The sequence below is a fragment of the Theobroma umbraticum genome, unplaced genomic scaffold (assembly GCF_002168275.2).
Source record: "Theobroma umbraticum cultivar Fairchild unplaced genomic scaffold, ASM216827v3 scaffold_146.0, whole genome shotgun sequence".
Taxonomy (NCBI): domain Eukaryota; kingdom Viridiplantae; phylum Streptophyta; class Magnoliopsida; order Malvales; family Malvaceae; genus Theobroma; species Theobroma umbraticum.
The window spans coordinates 1,539,973-1,556,432 of NW_018397265.1; positions in this window are offsets into that span (position 1 = coordinate 1,539,973).

Sequence of the window (16,460 nt, forward strand, 5' to 3'; positions counted from 1 at the left end):
TCATGCATCATGCATCACAAGCATAGTAATTAAACCCACTCAAAGTGACAACTGTAAGTGCTCCCATGCCAAGCTCAACTTCAACTTCCAATCATCCTATAGCTTGTTAATGAATCAAATAACTCTATTTCCTCCTAAGAACACATCGAAACATGAAAATATTAATTATTTCCTAGCTCAAAATTTTATAACTTTCTAAAAATAACCAAATTCTTAGCAATCTAACAAATAAGCTCAAATCCTTCAATAATGAGCTAAACCCATATGTCTGAAGTTGGATTGCACAAATCTAAGCTCTAAATTCCAACAAAATCGATAAAGATTCACCAAAACTGGAGAAATTAGATTTTTAAGTTATTAACCAATTAAATTGAGAATGAATAAAAAAATGCGTAATCTTACCTCAATAACATTTCCCCAAGCTCAGATTAGCTCTAAATCATTCCAAAAATCTATTTGGGGCCTAGGGTTTTAAATAGGTAGAGAGAAACAGTTTAGAGTTTTTTACTTAAATGGGCAAATAGTCTGAAACCCCTTTTTATTTTTACTTTTCCTCAATGATGTATTAATACATTTGCCAATGTATCAATATATTTACATGTATTTTTGTCAGTTAAAATTCTACCACGCAAGTATACGTATCGAATAGATAGTATATTAGCAAGTAGAGTATCCCGCAGGGAATTGATCTAAAAGTTTACTAAGTACTAAAATTATTGCAAATTAATCTTATCCAAACAATATCAAAATAATATCAAATCAAACTAAGTTATAGCAGAATTAAATTAAGAAAAATCAAAATAATAAATACTCAAATAAATATCAAATCAAACAAGCCTAGGATTACAATATCCCTCACACTTCATCTAAATCTTACCTCTCTTCCTTAACTTATCTCAATGGTTTGAATTGCTAACCTAGAGTCCTAAATTATTTTAAGGGTCCCCAACTCATCTTATAAAAATATCTATTTTAACCAAAACACTATATCCCTATGTGAATTGAAATTAAAACAAATTCATTAAGTTCAGGCTCTAATTGGCTACATATGGCCTATAGGTATATCCCTATCCTATACGCAAATCAATTAATATGATCATATTGCTATCCCAATTTTAGTCTACACTAAACTCCCTTTCCCAAGTTTGTTTAGGTTTCTAGATCAATTTATTGGTGGCCATGCAATTAAAAGCATTAAGAACAAATTGGAATAAACAATTCAAATCCCATTGAAAATAAGCAAGAAAGTGATTAAAAATCTAGATTTACATGTGAGTTCAATTGCAATCCTAGAAAAATAAATTAGTTCATAATATCTAATAAAGACAATATCCAAAGAAATTTAGCCATGAATCCAAGTCAAAGAAAATAAGAAAAAAAAACACAAAGGTAAGAGAGAAAACTAATAGTTAGAGATGTATGATCTTGATTCTCTCTCCAATTCTCTTGTTTCCTTGCTTTGTTCTTGCTCCAAATCTCCAGAATAGTTTTCTTGCTGCCTCTTTGCTGCCTCTCTTGCTGCCTCTCTTCTCTGAAAAAGTCTCCTTAAATAGGCTCCAAATAACCTAATTTTGCGAAATTCCGTTAATGTCCTTTTTTTTTTAGGGAAGTCGCGCAGCGCTGCGGCGCTACTTCTCCAGCGCTGCAGCGCTGAGCTCTCTGGAATTTTGTATGTGTGCTTCCTTTCATCAACGCTGCAGCCTTGTTCTCCCAGCGCTGTGGCAGTCTATCAACTTCAAACATGAGTTTCACCCTGATATGTTAAGAACTGGGCAAAGTAGTAAACATAAAGTTTTATCCCTGTCTCTTAATTTCCAATGGATAAAATCACATCAATTGGACTTCTGGATTGAAAGATTTGCTCCAAATACTGCATCATGTTCAGTCTTTACATCCTGCTGCAGTCCAAATGTCCAGACAACAGATGATCTATACTCAATCGATCAATGTGACATGATAATCATAACTGGGCCAATTGGTGAACATAAAAATTGTTTCCCTCTTCTTATAATTTGATTGGTCAAAGAATCACCTCATTTGGAGTTTTTTAGAAAGAGATATGGTCAAAATATTGAAACATATACGAATGAAGCTATCACTATACTTGCACTAGATTTTCATCAAATGAGTCTTTTTCATCAATTTCCTACAAAAGCCATAGGAGAAATTAGCAATAACTACTCTTAAAGTAATTTAAAATAAAATAACCTAAAATTTAACTAAAATAACTTAATTAATCACTTAACAAATAATCAAACTTAAACTAAAAAAACACCTATAATGCTAAAATTCGAACATAAAATCTCAAAGATCTAGCTACTTAAGCTCCCAAAATGAGTCAAAATAACTCTATATAATAGAGTTATCAATTTTAATCAAATCTATTGATACATTGAGGCAATGTATCTATAGACTTCAAGCAGAATGCTCACTACACAACATGTATCAATACATAAAGGGAATTTATCGATACTTTTTCCCGTGGGTGCTCTCTACATCAAGTTTATTGATAGATTCTGGCAATGTATCGATAAATGTTCATCCTTGTTCAAATCTATCGATACATTTTCTTGAATGTATCAATAGAAAATCTCCTGTATGCCTTCTTTGGTTCATCTTGTCAAGAATTATAGATACATTGGGGTATGTATCAATCATTTTCTCCTGTAGGTAGTTTAAGCCTTTCAAACTTTCAAAAATCTAACTCTCAACACCCCAAAATCATTTCCTATTAATATTCACTTCAAATGATTCATATAAGTCAAATCCATACACCTATATCCTCAAATATCACATCAATTTCAAATTAAAACCTCATTCAATGGATTTATCACATATTTTCATAAAATTTTACCTAAATGTCAATATGTAAACTTCCATACATCTATCACATTCATCATGTTATAAATTTCAAAATAGTTCTCTAGACACATAAGCATGCTCTCAAATAACTTAGATCACATAAAATCGGGGGTGTTACAAAAAGGTTCGGCAGTAAACATTTTTACTGGTTCTTACTCTGAATAAGCTCGTCTCAAGACTATTATGGTCAAGGGCAATGGCTCCATGCTTTGGAAGCCATATATGGGTTCATTTATGTTCATAAAAAATTTATTTTTAAAATCCTTTATAATCTCTCATTTAAAGCAAGCTGTTTATTGTTGCATTTAAGTAAAATAATAATATAAATATATTTTCTCTATTACTCTATTCTTTATTAATTATCTATATTTTCTCTCTTTTTTGTTTAAAATTGTTTGATTATTCGCTAGTTTTAATTATTTATAAAAAAGGTAAGTTAATATTCACTAACAAGTTTATTAAAACTAAAAGAATCAAGTCCAATCCGATATTAAATTCAATCCTTATAACGAACGATTGATTGAATGCCATTATCAAAATACCACTTGACATTTTATACCATGTAACGTTGATGTGATTTGATGTGAAAGGTGAAAAATGTAATATGATCATGTCATCATGCATTATGGCGTGTTAATATACCACGTTAGTATCATGTGGCATAAAAGACAAGTGACATTTTGACTAGTAATAGTTAGCCAACCATTAGTCATAATGGCTTATTTAACTCAAAATAAAAATATAAAGACTTGATTAAATGTAATAAAAAAATAATGACTTATCTGACGTGTCCTAAATATATAGTTCAGGGGCTTTTTAGGTATTGTACTGATTTTATTACTTACCTATTCATGTTAATGTTTTAACCAAGCAAACATTTTAATCATATTCTTCTATTATAGTTTATGAACCAAGTTATAAAATAAGTATTCTTGCTCTATTCAATTTCCATGCAATATTGATTTCATTCCCTTTCTATTTATTCTATGTACTAAAACCTTTTTGATCCAACTACCAAAAAAACTAGCTCAAGATCGCCATGTGATAATGTGTGAGTCTTAAACTCAACCATTTAATCAATCTTTTTTATTTAGGTGAAAAATGACTACCTAAATGAATCTACTTTTCTAATGAGGTCCTAGGCATGACTTAGGTTCACTAAAAAGAATAAGTTTCAATCTACGAAAATAGACAAGGTTTAGAAGTACAACTATGTGTGAAGAAGGTATTAACATTCTTACAATGCCATTTAAAATGGTAATTAATCAATTCTGTGTTATGTTTTTAGCCTTAATAAGTGAACTTTATTTTTATATTAAATTAATTTTCCTTAATTATTATTCTTTTTCATCATAAAAATTCTTTGATATTGATAACTCTATTATATAGAGTTATTTTGACTCATTTTGGGAGCTTAAGTAGCTAGATCTTTGAGATTTTATGTTCGAATTTTAGCATTATAGGTGTTTTTTTTAGTTTAAGTTTGATTATTTGTTAAGTGATTATTTAAGTTATTTTAGTTAAATTTTAGGTTATTTTATTTTAAATTACTTTAAGAGTAGTTATTGCTAATTTCTCCTATGGCTTTTGTAGGAAATTGATGAAAAAGACTCATTTGATGAAAATCAGTGCAAGTATGGTGATAGCTTCATTCGTATATGTTTCAATATTTTGACCATATCTCTTTCTAAAAAACTCCAAATGAGGTGATTCTTTGACCAATCAAATAATAAGAAGAAGGGAAACAATTTTTATGTTCACCAATTGGCCCAGTTATGATTGGATCATGGTCAAAACATTTGTCAATTCGGACCACTGCAGCAGGATGTAAAGACTGAACATGATGCAGTATTTGGAGAAAATCTTTCAATCCAGAGTCCAATTGATGTGATTTTTAATCCATTGGAAAGTTAAGAGACAGGGATAAAACTTTTATGTTTTCTACTTTGCCCAGTTCTTAACATATCAGGGTGAAACTCATGTTTGAAGTTGATAGACTGCCACAGCGCTGGGAGAACAAGGCTGCAGCGTTGATGAAAGGAAGCACACATACAAAATTCCAGAGAGCTCAGCGCTGCAGCGCTGGAGAAGTAGCGCCGCAGCGCTGCGCGACTTCCCTAAAAAAAATAAAGGACATTAACGGAATTTCACAAAATTAGGTTATTTGGAGCCTATTTAAGGAGACTTTTTCAGAGATTTTGGAGGCAGCAAGAGAGGCAGCAAAGGAGGCAGCAAGCAACTATTCTGGAGATTTGGAGCCAAGAACAAAGCAAGGAAACAAGAGAATTGGGAGAGAGAATCAAGATCATAAATCTCTAACTATTAGTTTTCTCTCTTACCTTTGTGTTTTTCTTATTTTCTTTGACTTGGATTCATGGCTAAATTTCTTTGGATATTGTCTTTATTAGTTATTATGAGCTAATTTATTTTTCTAGGATTGCAATTGAACTCACATGTAATCTAGATTTTTAATCACTTTCTTGCTTATTTTCAATGGGATTTGAATTGTTTATTCCAATTTGTTCTTAATGCTTTTAATTGCATGGCCACCAATTAAATTGATCTAGAAACCTAAACAAACTTGGGAAAGGGAGTTTAGTGTAGACTAAAATTGGGATAGCATATGATCATATTAATTGATTTGCCTATAGGAATGGGATATACCTATAGGTCATATGTAGCCAAATTAGAGCCTGAACTTAATGAGTTTGTTTTAATTTCAATTCACATAGGGATATAGTGTTTTGGTTAAAATAGATATTTTATAAGATGAGTTGGGAGACCCTTATAAATAATTTAGGACTCTAGGTTAACAATTCAAACCATTGAGATAAGTTAAGGAAGAGAGGTAAGATTTAGATGAAGTGTGAGGGATATTGTAATCCTAGGCTTGTTTGATTTGATATTTATTTGAGTATTTATTATTTTATTTTTCTTAATTTAATTCTGCTATAACTTAGTTTGATTTGATATTATTTTGATATTGTTTGGATAAGATTAGTTTGCAATAATTTTAGTACTTAGTAAACTTTTAGATCAATTCTCTGTGGGATCGATACTCTACTTGCTAATATACTGTCTATTCGATACGTATACTTGCGTAGTAGAATTTTAACTGACAGATATCGAAATGTTTCTTGATGCTCCAATACTTATGGCAGAAATCAAGAAAAATCTCACTTAGAAATTTTCTTGAAGTTATTACTTATATATGTTTTTTAATTTATAAGTTCTTTTATTTCATCATAAGGGAACTTTTACTTATATATGGTTTTTTTTAACTTTATAGGTCCTTCTATTTCATTTTTATTATTTTACTACTTTGTTATTATTATCATCATGCAAATCCTTGTATTGAAAACTTTCTAAAATTTTCCCCTTTTTTGGCAAAATTTTAGAAGATTTTCTCACTAAGAACTTCTCTCAAAGTTATTACTTACAACTTTCTTGAGATTTCATCATCAAAGGATTTTTATTTATTTATGATTGTTTCATATCTTCTTTTAAATTCTTTTATTAATTTTATTATGTATTTATCATTATTTTTGTAAATTCTTATGTTGAAAATCTTCCAAAAGTTTCCAATACTTATGGCAAAATTTTAGGAAATTTTCTCACCTAGAAAATTCTCTCGAAATTACTACTTATAACTTTCTTAAGTTTCATCATTGGAGAACCTACATATATTTATTTAATATTATAATTTTAATTTGAAAAAGATTTGAATATATATTTATTGTTATCTTTTACATCTTAGTAATTATTTGTAAATAAATCTCTTTTGTAAAAATTAATTATGAGATTACCACCCATACTTATGGTGTGGTCTCATAATTATTCTTTGAAAAATTTAAGAAAATTACTACTTGTAATCCTCCTTAAAATTTTCATTAAAAAGATTCATTTTTAAATAATTATACAATTTTATGTGCATATTATAGAATTTTAAATGGTTTATTTTTTTTTATCCCAGACTATTATGACTAAAAATCAATCTAGAATAATCATAACTTAACAACTTTATTATCTATTATACTTTTTATTTTACTAAAATTAAAATAATAAAAAAAATAAAATAAAAGAAAATAAAGTAAATGAAAAATCCATACCTTCTATGTAGTCTAGACCATTTATTTATTCATATTTTTTTGTATTTTAATAATATAAAAAATAATGAACAAAAATATAAATATAAATGAGAAACCCATATCTTTTATATAAACAAAGCCTATTTCTGAGACCCAAAACACTAATTAAGCCTCTGGTCAAGCTTACAACAAGCTTTGTCTTAAATTTAATTCGGGTTAAAGACTCAAACCAGATCTATATTCATTTCGTTTTTTATCTTCCAATATGACGTTGTCTTGACAAAGTATATAATCCTCCATATGGTAACCCTATTTCACTCCTTCTCTTCCTTTCTTGATTTTGCATTGCTTTCACTATTTCATTTTTTCTCTTCCCTTTTTTTCTTATGCACCCATTCACCCTTTGTCTCTCGTCTTCTCCCTAAAATTGAATCCCTTCACCTTTTACACCGAATGGAAACCTTCGAATTTCCCAAAGGACAAAACTTAAAACTAAACTTTGACCATTAAAGAAAATCACAAATCTCTCTTCTAATCCCCTCTTCCTTACTACTGATGCTAGCTGATTAAAAGGTATTTATACCCAATTTTGTCTTGATCTTTGATTAGGCTTTTCTTCCTTTGTTTAAAAAAATGAATTTGAAAAATTACTGGATCAGGATTGGTTTAAATCAATCCTTAATCCATTTAGTTGTTCATTCAAAACTTTTCTTATCATTATCATTATCCTTTTTTTGTTTTCAAATTTCTATTATTGTTTATTTTTTATATTTTTTATTTTTTTCAATTTTTATTTTATTTATTTTTATTATTGAGATAACCCTGGTCAAATGGGTTTACATATGCCATTTTTTACGCATTTCTTAAGAATCAAGAATTGTGCAAAGATGTAGACACCATTTTAGTTAGACTAAGAAAAACACCTCATCTTTAAATGAGTCTACACAACTTTTAAAATAATTGAAAAAAATAACCAATAGAAGGGTGAATTGGTTTTTAGAATAAAATTTTGATCTTTCTTTAAAGCTGAGTTAAATATTAAAACTTTAAGTACTAAGCTTAAAAGCTAAAATATGCGAGCTTGTAAAAATAAAGTATGTATGAACCTAGTAAAGAAGATAGAAGAAAAGAAAATACTCCGCCATGATTTTTATAGATTGTTGCAACCTAAACTCATGGGCCATGATCGACGTAAGGGTATCGATGGGATTGAATCCTTTTAACTCAAGCAAGCCTTGAAACAAATAAACTAAGTACTTAAGTGTCCATCATGGAACTCATCCCATGAAATCTTGTACAAAGAATGTACAATTATATCCTTATCAAACATCAAAATATTTGCACAATTTTGTGCTTAAGTGTGGAAGCATTACAAATACAAAGTTCAAATTATAAGCCACCTTCGGCAAATTCGAGTGTAAGCCATTTCATGGCAATCTCAAAGTATAACATTTATTAACAAAATGTAAACAACTTCTACAATCCGTGATAGACAAACATAATAGATAAACCAACCAACGAAGTACAACTAAAAGTAAAAAGGTTGACACCTACTAAATGCTTTATCGATCAATTACCAAAGCAATTGTAGAAATAGCTTTTTCTAAAAGATAGCAAGCTAAGCAATCTATTGATCTAAAATAACAAATACATCTTACATGTCTAAGTTATAAAAAAACTCAAAGTGCAAATATAGGGAAGGGGAATAAGCTAAACGAGAAAGTGTTTATCAAAGATAGTTTCAAAAAAATGTAACTAATCTATTTCCAAACAATATCAAAGTCCACCTATCAAGCGTATCAAATATCCAAAAGATTTCTAGAGTTTGCTTCCCGAGCGATGTCAAATGTCAAAGGGTGCAAGTCACTTCCAATCATGATCAATTATTCAAAGAATCTCAAAACTTTGTTTCAAATGAATGAAAATTTGTTTGAAATGTTGTAAATAAAGTTTAGTTTAAAAACCTATTCACAAGTCTTTGAAATGGAATTAATTATTTATAAAACATTTTAAGTATTTCAAATGAAAACAAGTTTTTAAAATTGATTTAAAAATGTTTGGAGTAGAAATCGAAGTGTACAAAGTTTAGTTCTAAAACAAATTCATTACATTTAGAAAATCCTTTAAAGACTATTTGGATTCATAAATAAGTGTGATCTATCCTTAATCAAACAATCAGTCCAAACACCAAAGTCAAAACAAATATCAAAAGTCCAAATCGAATATACCAAATATCATTTCAAATAGATTGTGGAGAGCTAGATAGAAAAGATAATCAAAACAAAGTGCTATAGCACCAAAGTGATCAAATACATAATAGTCATCAATCGTGTAACAAAGGGCGTAGGATCACATCAACAACCAAACAAAATAAAACTAAACACTATGCATAATGGCTAATGGTTATTGTCGCTACCTATAGGTCCATAACTTAAACAAGCTCTATTAAAACATTTTTATGAGTTTCCAAATATCTAAATGTTCATTTCCAAATGAAGGGATGAATCCACTCATCATCAAAACAAAAGGGTCAATAAAAAGTTGAATCATTTTATCCAAGAGCCCATTCATCAACAAAAACAAAAGGTCCAAAGCAAAACAAAATTCATGATTGTTAGATCACAAGCTTGAGATAAAGTAACCAAGAGATGGTGAATTGGTTCTTTAAGAAAAATTTAATCTTTCTTGAAAACAGAAGTAAAGATGAACACTTTGAAAGCACAACTAAAAAAGCATAGTGTGAAGCTTAAAAGAGGAAGAATAAAGCAAGTAATGAGCATAAAGGAGAAAAGAAAAACTCAACCATGATTTTTATAAAGGTTCAACCATCAAAGCTTATGTTTTCTCCCTTGATAACATAAGGAGATTAAATCCACTATCAATTGCCTTTTTCAACTAAGTTCAAGCATAGTCTTTACCTTTTCCAAAGAGGTATACTTTTTCTACCTTTTTCTATCGAGGTATAACCTTACAATAATGGATACAAACCTCTCTAAAGGTTGATGAGTAGAGCATAGTACAAGAGAATGAAAATGGATCAAGGAATATAAGCTTAAGAAATGCTGATCTATTTTTAAGAGTTTGCTTTAGATAGATAAGGGAATGAACTTTGAGAAATCTTTGCTTTCTTTTCCTCATAAAGTGATTTGCTTGCTTTCTTTTCTTTCTTGCTGTTCTTCTCATTTTAAAAGGTCCTTCACAAAGGTATTCATAGGTCTTGTAAATTTTTGCCCATTAGAGAGAAATGTTGCCCAATTTTCAAAAGTTGAGGCCACTTGAATTGCGTTAGTTGACCTTTAAGAATCAATTAATGGACATGTGAGAAATTGATTCTTTTGAAACTCGAGACATTTTCTTTTTTTGAGAATCGACCTTTTTACTCTTGAGATATCGATTGTTCTTGCTTCAATTTGAGTTTGATGCTTTTTGTGTGCTAAGAATCGATCAGTGTGTTTATAAGTAGTCAATTCTTCTTGTCTCACTTCAAGTTGGGGGTATTCTATTTTCTGAGAATCAATCATTGCCTTCTCTAGAAGTTGATTCTTCCTATCTATTGAGTGCCAAATTAAAATTTCAAATTTAATTTTTCTCACTTATAAATGAGTAAGGATCCTAGAGCTCATCAAGTCTAACTTTGTTTAAATCTTTTGCCTCTAAGACTTGGGAAGGCAATGTAGGATTTTCTTCACAAGTTGGGCATTAGGGAACTCTTTACGCAAAGCCTTTAGTCCTCTTATTATTTTGGTGGACTTCTCCTCCATCTCCTTTTCAATCCATCCTCTTTCATCTTGAAAAGCTCATAATCTAGAGTAAAAAATCCAATCTAACTTTTTTACTTGTGAAGTACTTTCATAGCAATTTTCTAAGGTATCTAATATCACCTTAGCTAATGTGCTTATTGTTACTCTAGTGAACTCACTTTCACTAAGTGCTCATAGAAAAGTAGTCATAACTTTGTGAACAAGCTGAACCAATTTTCTATCCTTATCATCCCACTTAGCTTTAGTTTTAATATGTCTCACAACTTCTACTAGCTAGTGGGGACATAAGGTCCTTTTAAGATAACATCCCACAATTTTAAATCAATAGATTGAACAAAGTTTTCAAATCTTATCCTCCAAAATAAATGATTCTCTCATGAAAATAATAGAGGTTTCATCATTGACTAGCCTTTACTTAAAAGACTTGTCAATACCATCTTTATCTCTTTAATCTTCTTCTTTAAGATCCCTCAAAAGTCATTAAACTTGTAAACTTGAGAACCGTTTTTGATATCAATTGTTAGATCAAAAAGCTTGAATAAATAAACCAATAGGAAGGTGAATTGGTTCTTTAAGAAAAATTTAATCTTTCTTGAAAATAGAGGTAAAGATGAAAACTTTGAAAGCACAACTTAAGAACCAAATTGTGAAAGCTTCAAAGATGAAGAATAAAGCAAGTAATGAGTATAAAGGAGATGAGAAAAACTCAACCATGATTTTTATAAAGGTTCATCCCTCAAAGCCTGCATCCTCTCTCTTGATAGCATAAAGAGTTTGAATCCACCATCAACTACCTTTTTCAACCAAGTTCAAGCACAACCTTTAGAAGCAACTTCCTTTTAAGGATCAAGTATAACCTTTTAACAAGTTACTTGTCACAGTCTATTTTCGAGACATAACTAGTGTATGGACCTATATGGGTATGGCCTACTAGGCCTAAGCAAGCCTTATACATATCATGTATGGGCTTGTCAGCTACTATATTTATACATCAACACAATTATATAAACATCATCGCATTATTATGGAACTTCTCAACATAATGTGTGGATCATTATATTTATATTCATCACATACATGCCATCACACAACCATGGAACTTCTCAACATGAAGTATGATTTCTATTTCATATCATAACAACATGCATTTATCTTTATCATTTGTGGTTCAGCAGACATTTTGCACCGGTAACTCCTATGGTTCATGCACCATAGTATCAATGTAAGTCCACACCCATTTTTGGGGCTTGACACAATATTGACAATGAATAACAAACATGAGTATACCAATACTTATAACATACTCAAGTATCATTCAAGTAGTAACATTAAAAGATTTGACTTGACACACTACGAAGTGTAGTGACACTAAAGGGTTAGAAAAAAGGCACTATCACCTTTAACAAGTATGGGATAAGCTATTCCTTAACAAGGCACCTAGCTAAGCGAGCTATTAATCTATAAAACAAAATAAAGGAAAATAGCGAGTGATTCACAAAGACTTCGTGGCTGGATACAAGAAAGGGGACAACCAAGGGGAAGAGATTTTGCAATAAACCATGCTTTGCAAAAACAACATGATATTCATAAACATAAGTATAAATCTTATCAAATGTTCAATCATCTTCTTTTAACATTTTTCTATAAATGCATTTGAATTTCAATATGCATAAAAAAGTTAATGAACATTTATGCCTCCACTTACAAAACATTGGCAAGGAAAAAATAAGAGAGCGTTCATATTAAGAATACAGATATCTTCACCATTGATTGTAAAATTAATCCTTATACAACCCATACTTTCGACACTACTTCCCTCTCGGGGATTTAAAAAGCACTATGTGCACTTTCCACTTGATAGTTATATATCAATCTTTCAATGCATAAATAAATGTTAGGCAACTCAAAACATCATCATTAATAACTGAACATCTTCAACTACTCAATATAGGCATGGATATCACCACGCCAAAATTTAGCATGATTGCCTCACTATCATAATTTTAAATCATGTGGTACAATGCTCCATATTTGGCCATTATCACGTGTAGTATTAAGCTTCACATCTGGCTTGAGTATTCATGTGGTATAATGCCCCACATTTGGCTTTTATCCCGAGTGGTGTAACAACCCACATCTAGCCCTTATACATGTGTGGTATGATGCCTTATATTTGGCCCTTATGTACACATAGAAAATTCATGCATACTTAAAACATTATCATTTCATGGCATTCAACAATTAGAGTTTTATGACATTCACATCCTACCATTTTCATTCATAACACAATTTCATTAGAGGGTATCATTCCATCCACATTTAATAATCATATGATGGAGACTTACTCATCCATTTTTATGACTTATATTTGTGGGCATTTACCGTCCACATTCACTCCTTTGTAAAGGCATCTTATTTTACCCACCTAGCACGTAGACCATAGTGGTTTTCTAATATTTCACATTCACACATAATCGGGCAAGTATTTATTCATCTATCTAGGCTTTCAACTAGCCATGCACCAAATGTGCAACATATATCCAATCAAGGAGAATCTCAATAAAAATAATTTGAAACAGCTTGTCTCACCTGTTGAAAGCTAATACATAATAAAATTATTTACTACAAAGTAGATTGAAATCCTCATTGAAAGCATTTATTCTCACACATTGCGGTTTATCAAAATAATCTAGCATTCAAATTATATAAGGCAATTTTATCAAGAAACTATGCTCAACTTTACCATATAAAATATTAGTGTATCTTTTACCTAAGCTTTTAGTTGCCAAAATCTTGCTCATCAATGATATTTGAGCTCAATACCACCTATCACAACAATTTCTAGCATAAATCCTTATATTTTCGACAAACCCATTTATTAGAAACTACTCAGTAAACCCATATTCTTCATTTTAAGTCAATAATTTACAAAACTTCAAACCCAAAGCTTAGATAATAAAATCTTAAACATTTGTACCTCAAACACCTCTTTAGAAAGCAAAACTCCTCAAATCTTTGATAAAAAATGAGCTATATGAGCTAAAAATAATAAGTTCTAGAGTTAGGGCATAGTATTGGTACTTAGAATCGAGGTTGAAACATTGAATCTTTGTCCAATGGGGTTCTAAGAGGTTGAGACAAGGTTAAATGGTTGTTAGGGATGAGTTAGAGGTTAAGAAAATAAAAAATGAGGGTTGGGGTTTGAACTGGGGCTTTTATTTTTTCATTAGACTGCCTTGGGGTCAAGTTTTTAAACATGGTAGTCGACCCTGCTAGTATGAGCCCTACAAACCAATCTGTGGTTCTTAGGAATTGTATTTTTGAGATATTCATGTATGACATTTTGCTACTCTTGTAACATTAAGGCAGTTATTTATCTATAAATTTATGATTTAATTACTATTTATACTTATGTAGATAAAGCCCATGGAACAACATATGCCTTGTAAAGGAATTGTATTGCAATACAATTATGAGATCCTTATGCATTAAAGCATTGATCCTAAAAGTTCTTAATCATTATATTATTGAGATGGGGCATCAATGATGCTCAAATATCGACACATGTTATGTTCCTTACTTGTGAAGTAAGCAACCACTCTCATAGGTTGAAGTATAGAGATACTTGAAACTAACATGTGGACGCTTGCAATGGATAAGCAAGTTCATTAAACATGACCCGACATGAGAAGTGCATTTGGTATTTCATTCTAGTATTTATGCAATGCTTTTCATGTGTCAATTATGTAACTACCTTTTAGACTTGAGACACTAAGTTGTCTTATATATGGAGTGCTATGCTTTGGTTTCATCCCTATGGGTGCCTAACCAAGGATGCCAAAATAGGATGGTTTTGGGTATAGTGTGAAACATATGAAGGCAAATGAATGGTCAAGATAGGAATCATCACCCCAAGTGATTCAAGGGAAAATATCTTATTAGTTCTTGGTTGATATTAGCTAAATCAAATCCTTGGCCAAGGTGATTAGGAGATTAAGACATGAGTTCATGAGTCTCTATAATGCTAAATATCAAATTATAGGAACAAATATAGAGGTCAATAAAAATCTACACTGCATCATGGTCTTATCATCTATGGGATATATGATGAGGGAATGAATTACAATATAAGACTGTACACTAAAAAGTTGTCAAAGAATCCTTTGACTCTCCTAACAATTGGATAGCCATAATGCATTGCTAGATGCCAATCTTGGTTTATGGAATCGAATTAGTTAATTTTAATTGAATAGGATTCATGTAAATTAATTTACTAATAAAATTATAATTCAATTCAATTGCCAGCATGTTAGGAACCTAATGGGTCACACACAAAATGTTGAAATATGGATTAAATTTAGAATGTGATGATTTAAGTTAGACTTAAATCATATACTAGGTTTTTACTACTAAGAACCTAATTAAAATAGTTTAATTAGGTACAAGTTAAATATTATAAAAGCTATAATATTGAAGGGCATATTTTGCATTTTTAATAAGTCTAAAAACCTAAATATAAAAGTCACATGATATCTACTCTTTTTGATAAGTGTGTTAGTTTTTAGAGAAAAATTAATAGCTTTCTTTGAGTGCCACCACCATTGAGAGAAATTGAGAGTGACTTCTCTTGTGATTCTCAACTGGAAATCAAAGAAAAAAACAAGACAAACCATGGTCCACTTTCTAGCACAAGCCTGTGGTTGAAAGCTCTCTCCTTAGAGAAGGTGCCATTGTATTCATGTGTGCAACATTGGAGGCCAAGTGATTAATTTGCTAGGATTCTTTTAAGCTTGGAAGTGTGCATGATTTTCCAACACCAAAAAGTACCCATTTGATTACGATATCAATTGGCAAGGTAATATCATTCTCTAATTTTACATGGTGTTTTTACTTTGCATTAAAGCTCCAAGGTGATCCAAGGCAAGAGGCATAGTTTCGATTTGTTTTAATTTTTGTTTGTTCCACTATGTTGATACTCTAACCATGCCATTCCTAGAAATGGTATCAGACCCTCCCTTGGCTCATTTTAATGTAAAGGTATGTCTTGTTGTTGTTAATTATATGTTTGACATATACGTGAAGGTTCGGGTATTAAATTGTAAGTTAAAATTTACAAATTTTGTTTTGAAATTATTTAAGATTTTTGAGCAGCTTTGTTTTGTAAATTTTGAAATTCTTGTTGATGAATATTAATCTTGTTTTAATGACAATATTTCGCAAGAACATAGTGTGCATAAAATGAACAAAAATCAAATCAAGACTTCAGGGTCATGGAGGAATGAAGCTGCAGTTTTGAAGGGCAAAATGTGATTTCATCTAGGTTTAGTTTAGGCATTATTTGAGCATACAAATTGGTTTTAAATGACCTCAAAAATTGCAGAAATAATGTTAAGATGATGTTCTTTGAAAATGTTTCAAATGTGGCTGAAAACCGATACCACAAAGTGAGCATAAAGCCATAAAACCGAGACAAAACCGCTACTGCCAGTAGCAGATTTTGAGTCACAGTTTTGGTGTTTTTCAGCATAAAAATGGCATCCAAATATAATGCTAATTAGTTGTGGAAATGTTTTATAATTGAGTTGATTGGAGAAATAACTTAAGGGATAAAATCCCATAATTCATGCCGCTTTACAACCTAGAAATTGACACGTATAAAATTATTGCCTATTGATTTTAAGGACGCGGATTTTGGTTTTTTGAATTGCCAAAATTTGCACCTTAAGTTGATGCAATTTGAAAGTCAATT